This window comes from Protopterus annectens, chromosome 11.part0, assembly GCF_019279795.1.
Source record: "Protopterus annectens isolate FY-2018-M chromosome 11.part0, PAN1.0, whole genome shotgun sequence".
NCBI lineage: Eukaryota > Metazoa > Chordata > Ceratodontiformes > Protopteridae > Protopterus > Protopterus annectens.
In genome coordinates, this window is record NC_056745.1 from 201,073,774 (window position 1) to 201,082,582 (window position 8,809).

Sequence of the window (8,809 nt, forward strand, 5' to 3'; positions counted from 1 at the left end):
ACCGGCCCCAGTAGCCACAGTCACTACGGATGCCTCCCTGATCTGGTGGGGGGGTCATTATCAGGGCAGGATGGTTCATGGGACGTGGCAACCGTTCGAATACCACCTGCACATAAATGTCCTAGAGATGAGAGCAGTGCTTTTAACGTTGCAAGCCCTCAACGACTTTCTTCCCATGGGAACAATTGCAGTTCACACGGACAACATGTCCGTAGTGTGGTATATCAACAAGCAGGGTGGAACCAAGTCCTACCCCTTGTGTTGAGAAGCTCTCAGACTTTGGCAATGGGCGATCTCCTCTCATCGGTTTCTGGTAGCAACGCATATCCCTGGGAAAACCAACATTTTAGTGGACAGATTGAGCAGAGCTATTCTCATGCCTCACGAGTGGTCTCTCAAACAATCTATAGTGGAGAAGATTTTTCTAGAATGGGGCCGCCCATGTTGCAATCTTTTTGCTACTCCCCAAAACAGCAAATGCCCAGACTTCTTCTCTCTCTTCCCACTGCCAGGCCATCCCCCCAGAGACGCTCTTACCCAGGATTGGCCCCAGGGACTTCTTTATGCCTTTCCTCCTTTTCCATTGATTCCACAAGTACTCCAGAAAGCCACCGTTTTGAGAGCCAAAATGATTCTCATTGCCCCCTATTGGCCTTGACAGATTTGATTTCCGTTCCTCCATCGTCACCTATTGGTGCAGCCGTGGCATCTGGACCCAGTGCCAGACCTTCTGATCCACCAGTCGGGTCATCTGCATCGGTCCATTCCTTCTCTCAACCTCACAGCTTGGTTGCTCCACTTCCTTCCTTAGCCAGGCTTCCTATGATCTCTAACCCGGTTAGAGATATCATAGTGGCTTCCCTTAAATCCTCTACTAGAAGGATTTATACCAGCAAGTGGAAACGCTTCTCCTTTTGGGCAAAATCAAAGAATATAGATCCCTTTACTGCCCCTGTTCATGCAGTTTTGGATTTTTTAGCGGAAATCTTTCACTCGGGCTCTTCATCTTCCACGGTCAAAGTTCAGTTGGCTGCTATCTCGAACTTTCATGTCGGGTTTGCAGATCACAACATTATGTCCCACAGGCTTTGTAGAGCTTTTCTAAAAGGGATTTTTCTCCTTAAACCTCCTGTCAGGAGTCCTCCTCCTCAATGGGACCTAAATCTAGTGCTGACATCCTTAATTCTTCCTCCCTTCGAGCCAGCTGTTTCATGTTCACTGAAGTTTCTTTCATGGAAAACACTCTTCCTTGTCGCTATTACCTCAGCCAGGAGAGTGTCAGAACTTCATGCTCTTTCTGTTCGTCCCCCTTATTTGGTCTTCCACAAGGACAGGGTATCCTTGAGAACTAATCCATCCTTTTTGCCTAAGGTGGCTTCGAAAACTAATTTGAACCAATCTATTGATCTCCCTGTATTTTTCCCTAATTACTCCAACAGGTCGGAACAAAAATTACATTATCTTGATGTTCACTGCCAACTCAGATATTATTTGGACAGAACAAAACAATTCAGGAAATCCGATCAGCTCTTTCTTTCCTATGCTGAAAATAAGAAAGGCCTTCCTGTTTCCAAAGTGACCTTATCTAGATGGCTTTCTTCCACCATCTCTGAAATCTATCAGCTCAGGGGCAAACAGCTGTGCTCAAAACCAAAAGCGCATTCCACCAGAAGTTTAGCCACTTCCACAGCCTTTCAGGCTAGACTCCCTTTAGACACTATTTGTGCAGCAGCCACTTGGGCCACTCCTCATACCTTTGTTTCTCATTACAAATTGGATTTGGCCTCCAGGGATAGAGCCAGTTTTGGTTCTACGGTTCTCAAGAGTCTGTTCCATTGAGCCACCCAGGATAGAGGTGCTTCGGACGCGGTCCCATCAAGCAAGAATGAAGGCGAGATTGACGACTTAACATTGAGAAGTTATGTACCTACCATAACGTTCCATGTTAGTTGTCTTCTCTCGCCTTCTTTCTTGCGACCCTCCCTCATACCCCCTTGCCTGGACAGACCTTGATCTCCCTTGTTTGGAAGATTGCTTCTTTAGGCACCAGTTAGTTACCTGGTTCCCATTACAGCCCTTCCTTTAGGCTAATTGCTTTCTTTCCTCAGTGGAAAGTTTTTTGTGCTAGGTGTTTTTCCCTATAGGTACAAACGAGATCTGGGTACTTACCGCCTTGCATCATGGGATATGGGGCTGCCTCGAGCTGGTAAAAGTGACTCTCGAGCTTAGCAAGTGCCGAGTCAGAGCCGAGGATCAGCTCCGAACCCATCAAGCAAGAAAGAAGGTGAGAGAAGACAACTAACATAACTTCTCATTTTCACTGGTTGGAACCATGTGTAAATACTCATTACTAACATTGGATGACAAATGCTATTCACTGATGAAGGCTGGTTAGCCGAAACTGGTTTGAATTTGATGTACAATAAATAATTACTTTTATTTGGAATGAAGTGTTTATATATTGCAACTGCTGGCCGTTGGTGTATTAGTTTGTAATGGTTTGGCTGAGCATACCGTACCTGCAAAGCATTTAGTTTTTGCAATTTTCCATTATAAAGCCATTCAAGTAACGGCTTTTTTGTTGTTCTGATATAGACCTGCCATTTGCACTGGTTTCCTGTGTAAGGCTCCAAAGTATCTTAATCTGGCAAATGATCATATGTTTCCCGCTCCACTGTTTTTGCTTTAATTTGGGGATCCATTGCTTTAACCTGCTATGATGTTTTTGAGTTAGATTTTCTACACTAAATCCTTCACTTCGCAGGTAATCCATATCCTCAGTTTCTATTTCTTTAACTTCATCACTAATCACCTTTTCCTCTTTGTTTTCTTATTTTTTGTATTGTAAAATTTTCCATGTCTGGATACCTTTGCCTATGTTTATCTTCAAATATCTTTGGTGCTGCTCTTTTTGTTTTGATTCTTTTTGTTTTCTTCTTTGCATAAATATTGCACGATATTAAATCTCTTTTTCTTTCCCATGTCCACATTTCTTTTTCAGAAGTCTCTTGATACTCCTGTTTCTCCTTACTTAGGGAACTCGTTCCATCATGCTGTGATATAACCTGTGTTAAATTTTCTACACTAAATTCTACACATCGCAAGTATTCCATAACTTCAACTTCTATTTTTTAACTTCTACTTTACTAATCTTATGTTCTACATTCCTTCTTTGTAATCTTATATATTTTATTTTTTTGTGGGGGGGATTTTCCATATCTGGTTGCCTTTGCCTGTGTTTCTCTTCAAATATCTTTGGGGCTGCCTTTTTGTGTTCATAGGTGTTTACTAGACTAATGACCACAAGGGCCTTTTTAAGCCTAACCATGCATCCCAAATCTCTGAAAAGTTTTGATACCCTTGATAAGAGTAAGCATGGGCCTGGGAGATAAACCACTTGCAGGTTTCCTGTGTCCATTAGAGACATAGGTGACAAACCAAGGATGAATTTCAAGTTTCCCATCTAATTGTCTAAGTTGCACTTGAATTGGGTTAAGGAGGAACTCTGCTTCATGTGGATGGGGAGCCTGTTTCGTAGATGCAGTAGTCTCTGGGATACATACCTATCTCTCCAGCAGCCCTATTTATATCACAGGCAAGGTTTAAGTCTGTAGAATGGGTAATTCTCTTGCTGTTTGTTTTGTGGATATGCAGGAGGTCCATCAGAGTGGGGTCTGACAATGCCAGGCATATATTTCCCCTCAAAAATCTGTAGGAAACAGAATGCAAGGATAGGGCCTATAGACAATCTGCATAGGACATTTTACTTATGCCCTGTAGTCTTTTAGTGAGGAACCTCTGTGGACATTCCAGTTGTTGGATATGCCTGGTTAGATACATACCAAAGGGGGGGGGCATTGTACTCAATTACAGGTCTGATGAATGCTGAATCCATTGGAACAATGACTTTCTTGGACTTAGATGGTATACCTTTGTTTATAAGTTGTGCAACATAGAATGCTTTCCTCACCACTGTAGACACATGATGGTCAAAGGCTAGATTACTATCTGTGTGTGTCCCTAAGTCCCAGACTTCTTGGACAGCTCTAAAGGGTGTGTTGTCAATATGATAGTTACTAGGGTGGATGAATTCCCAAAGGATACTATTATGTATTTCTTGGCATTTAGTTTGTCCATGGTTCTGAAACCAGTTGTTTGTCTGTGTCAGCCCCTCTTGGAGAACATTTGTGTCAGTGTGAGATTCAGTGACGGCTCCTAATTTGCAATTATCTGCAAATTTAGTCGGCCAGAGACCACTGACATTGGCCCTGACTTCTTAGAAGTAAATGCCATAAAGGAGTGGTTCAAAGATTGATCCCAGAGGGACTTCACTTGTGACTGGCCTCTTTGTAGAGGTGGACTCCCCAGTTCTAATTTCCTGGGTCCTGTCTGTGAACCAGTTGTCCATCCACCGGGTGACATACAGGTTTGTACCTAATTGATTAGTTTGGATTTCTCCTTTGCATAAATATGACACCAGATCAGCTCCCTCTCTCTCTCTCCCATTTCCATATTTCTTTTTTATACCTTCCAAAACGTCTCCTAGATTTTGTTTATATTTTTGCACTTCTTCAGTTGCTTTTTTTCCAAATGGACTAATATTTCTTGATCTATATAATGTTTTTCATAAATCTGTTGTATTAATGAACACAACTTTTTATTTGAAGATTGACAGTTTTTCTTGTGGAAGTATTTTTCTTTGATTTCTCTGTTAATCTTTTTGTATATCTTCTGTCTGGAAATTCTGAGCTTCATGCATATTAGTAACAATGCACAATTTCTTTCTTATCCTCGATAGTCCACTTTATCATCTTTATGGCTGCTCTTTGGCTTATCAGTTTTATGATTTTTGTAAACTGTTACTTCCTTGTACAGTCCTCCCACTGAGCCTGGCTTAGCACCATTCTGTAGGAATGTTACCATGTTTTGAGGATTCTACACTGTCATTTTTTCCAGTCCTGGCAGCAGTGCGCCTACCAGGATTGGGCACTTTTTTATCCTGGGTCTCGTGTACTCTATCTTTTTTTATTTTTTTAACCTACTTCTGTCCATGATATCTGCTTTAAAAACAGTCTGTATATCAGTGTTGTCTTGGTGAGATTTTGTAAAAAAACAGGGTCCACCTCATAGGTATTCACCAAGACTTGAGGATGAATTCAGTTTCAGCAGTATTACTCTCTTGCTTGCTGACTTCTCTCTCCATTTGGACCATAACATTACTCTGGACCTTATTGCTAATAAGGTCCATGGTGATTCTTTATATGGCCTTGCAGATAAGGGCAGGTTAGACTTATGGGTCTATGGTTCCCAGGGTCAGTTGATGGGGCCCCCTTTGTGCAAGGGGATTACTGTTTCTGTTCTCCATTCTGCTGGAAGAAAGCCAGTGCTCTGGCTGTGGTTAGAGTGCCAAGTGGTTCCCATAGGTCTTGTTTTAGATTGTTTAGTAAGCAGCCTGAGATGTTAACTGGTCCCCTAAAGGTCATGTTTTTGGCTTTGGAGAGTGTGGATATGACCTACTCTTTGGAGATACTAGATAGAGGACTGTTGTCAGGTATGCTTTGGGCTATGGCTATTGGGGACAGTGTGCGTGTGTGTGAAGATTGCACCAGATCTGTTAGCTACCAGGTTACTGATTTCCTCAAGTTCAGTATGAGTTGTACCATCCACAAGTTCAGCACATAGCTGGGCATTCCCTTTTAGATTCTGGACATAGCTAAAGAATGTTATCTTTAGCTAGGGATGCCAATTTAGCTTCATAATTTGCTTTAGAGGACTTTACAAAATATGCAAGGTGGAGGGTATTATTCCCCTTCTGAATAAGTTCCCTCTTGTTGTTAGACATCAATTTCTTCCTTTTGTTATATAACCTATTTATAATTGAGGTTCACCGGGGTGGTTTGTTTTTTTTGGAGGACTTGATTTTGATCTAGTCAGGTATAGCCGAGTCTATGCAGTTGTTTGCATTTGTGTACTCCTCTGCATAGGAATCATCGTTGGCTGTGTTAGCAGGGGGCTTGAAACTTTTTATACCAGTGCTTAGTAGGCTGTACTTTGGCAAATTTTTTTTTTTGCTCCTGTGGGGGTGTTAGGTCTGATTGTTTCTTTGAACGAGACAGATTTATGCTCTAACCTCACCAGGGAGGGGAGCACACAGGGGTAGGGGTATTGCATTCACCTCCCATGTTGGTGAGTACTAAGTCTAGGACATTTGAGCCCCTTGTGGAAGGGGGTGCAGACTAACTGTTCTAGAGCATTTGAATTGACAAAGTCCAGGAACCTTAGGACAAGCATATCTGTGCTCATGTATGCCAACCAATCGATGGAAGGATAGTTGAAATCTCTCATAACCAAGGATGTATAGTGAGTGATTCTTGCAAGTCCAGGGAGGCAGTGTGCTTCTCTTGGTTCATGGTAGGGGACCTATAGCTGGCAATGATATGGTACTGTGTTTTACCTATAGTTAGTTGGACCTGGAGTAACTCGAGAGTCGTACTGTTTAACCATTCTTGAGGTGTATTTGACTTTAATAAAGATGGATACACCTCCAGCTTTGGTTCTTTCATACTTGTTTTGAGGTCTGAACATGTGGAAGGCACTGTAACCTTGCTTAGCCATAGTGCTCTCTGGGGCATTAAACCATGTCTCAGGGACTGCACAGACATCAGCATCTTTCAAGGTGAGGAGCAAAGAGTGCAGTTTCCTCTTTAAGCTCCTAGCATTAAGCAGCATAACCATAAGTTTGTCTCAAGTGGATATTTTACATCAGAAATTTTGTTATTTTGACATTGCCTAAAAAAGTCACTATGGGGGAGCCAAGTCCCTTTTCCTGTATCTGAAAGCCTAAAGGAGACAGGTGAAGACCATCTCTGGCAAACCAGCATGGTCTGCTGACCATGTCTTCCCAGACTGACAGATACTGGATCCCCCCCTGGATTTACACCAGAAGCTAAGCCAGTTGTTGAAGTCAGTCATTTTTGTCTATTTTGTGGTATCATCCTGGATGAAGGCAGAATGCTGGTTAGGGCTAGGGATTTACCTGCCTGGAACACACAATCTGAGAGCTCAGTCATGTTTCTTTTCATATAGTCCAGAGAGATATGGCTCAGGTCATTCACCCCGACATGTTGTATGACAGAGTTGTAACGGTACTTGTTGATTGTTGACAAAATCCACCAAGCAGCAAGCAAACCTAGAAACATTTTTTTTCACACTTTATTGTGTTAGGACAGCAAAAATGGATTAAGTGCTTTCGTCATAGATTTCATCAGAATCAATAATTTCCCAACAAAGTAGACTTAACTCCCCCACCAATCACATGACCCAATTAAACAAGTGACAGTTTCATAAGCACTGTTAAAAATGTTAAAAGTAGAACATCCTGTAAAATATAAAAATTGAAAAACTTGAAACCTTCACAACACACATGATCTGAGTTTAAAGCACTTTTAAGTCACAAAATTTCATCAAGACCGTGGGGGGGGGGGGGGGGGGGCATGGCATCTTATCTGCCATCTTAACTCCCTTCTGCAATGGCATCCTCTCAAGACCACCCCCATATCTTTGAATATATGTTCCAGTAGAAAAAACTGAAAGGAATGGTCATAATATTCCATTACATGCTTTGCGAGTACATTGCTTGGATGGCTTTTCTTTATATCCAAAACATGTTCATAAATGCAGTCTCTGAACTTTCTTTGTGTTTTCCCCATGTAAAAATACTGACATATTTGGCATATGGCCACATACACCACACCTGAAGTATTGCAGTTGCTAAAGGTTTTGGATTTGATAAATTTATTATTGATTATGTGGTCCCCCTCGAGGACCTTCTTACATTTTTTTACAGAGGCCACATTTGTAAGTTCCTGGTCTTTTCCTACTCCGACCATATTCAGAATCAATGGTGTGGTGTTCCAAATAATTTTTAATGGTCCTGCCTCTTATGTAAACCATTGTAGGAGGTCCCCCTGTCTTGTTGCCCACATCCTTAAAATGTGAAAAAAATGCCAATTTTTCACTGATATTCCTGATCTTCGTTCTAGTTTGACCAGATTTTGCTGTAGGATTACCAAAGGGGCTTATTCTGTAGAAGGCTAGGGGATGAAAAACTGTGGCAATGTTTCTTTGTGCACAACTGAGTTGCCCGCAGTGCAGCAGGGAAACTTGTGAGGGTTCCACTAAGAGATGTCAGAGATGTCTAGGGAAAATTGTCTTTCATGGTGTTTGCATCTGTACAAGACACTGCTAACCCCTGCTGCATGGTGCCCAGCTATGCCCAAACATGAGGTTTAAATACAGGCGAAATTAAACAGTTTGGGGCTAATCTACCAATAGAAAAGTACACAGTTTTGAACCTTCTCCAGTGATCCCAGCTCAGGCAAGACTGGATCTACACTCCCCTCCCACTAGGGTGCAGAGGGAACATTTCTGATTGTAAGATGGCTGGTTTAGTGCTCAAGTGTAACAATAACAGACTAGATTCAGCAGATCTGAATCTAGACTATGCTATCTACAGTAACAGTACAGCTGAAATAAAGTGCAGAAAATGATGCAGTACAACAGTAAAAAAAAGCAGAAATAAGGCAGTAATCTCACAAAAAACAGTTTAGAAAGTGCAGCAGAATCACAAAAAAATACTTATTTTCCTGATTTGAGCCTTGGATTAAACCTGCATCACTGGACCTCTGGCAAAAGACACCAAATGTAGAGTAACTCCAGTTAAATGAGAGTTAATCCATGCAAACTCGAGGCTTAAATACAGGTGAAATTAAAAAGTTTTAAGATAATCTACCAGCAGGAAAGACACTCA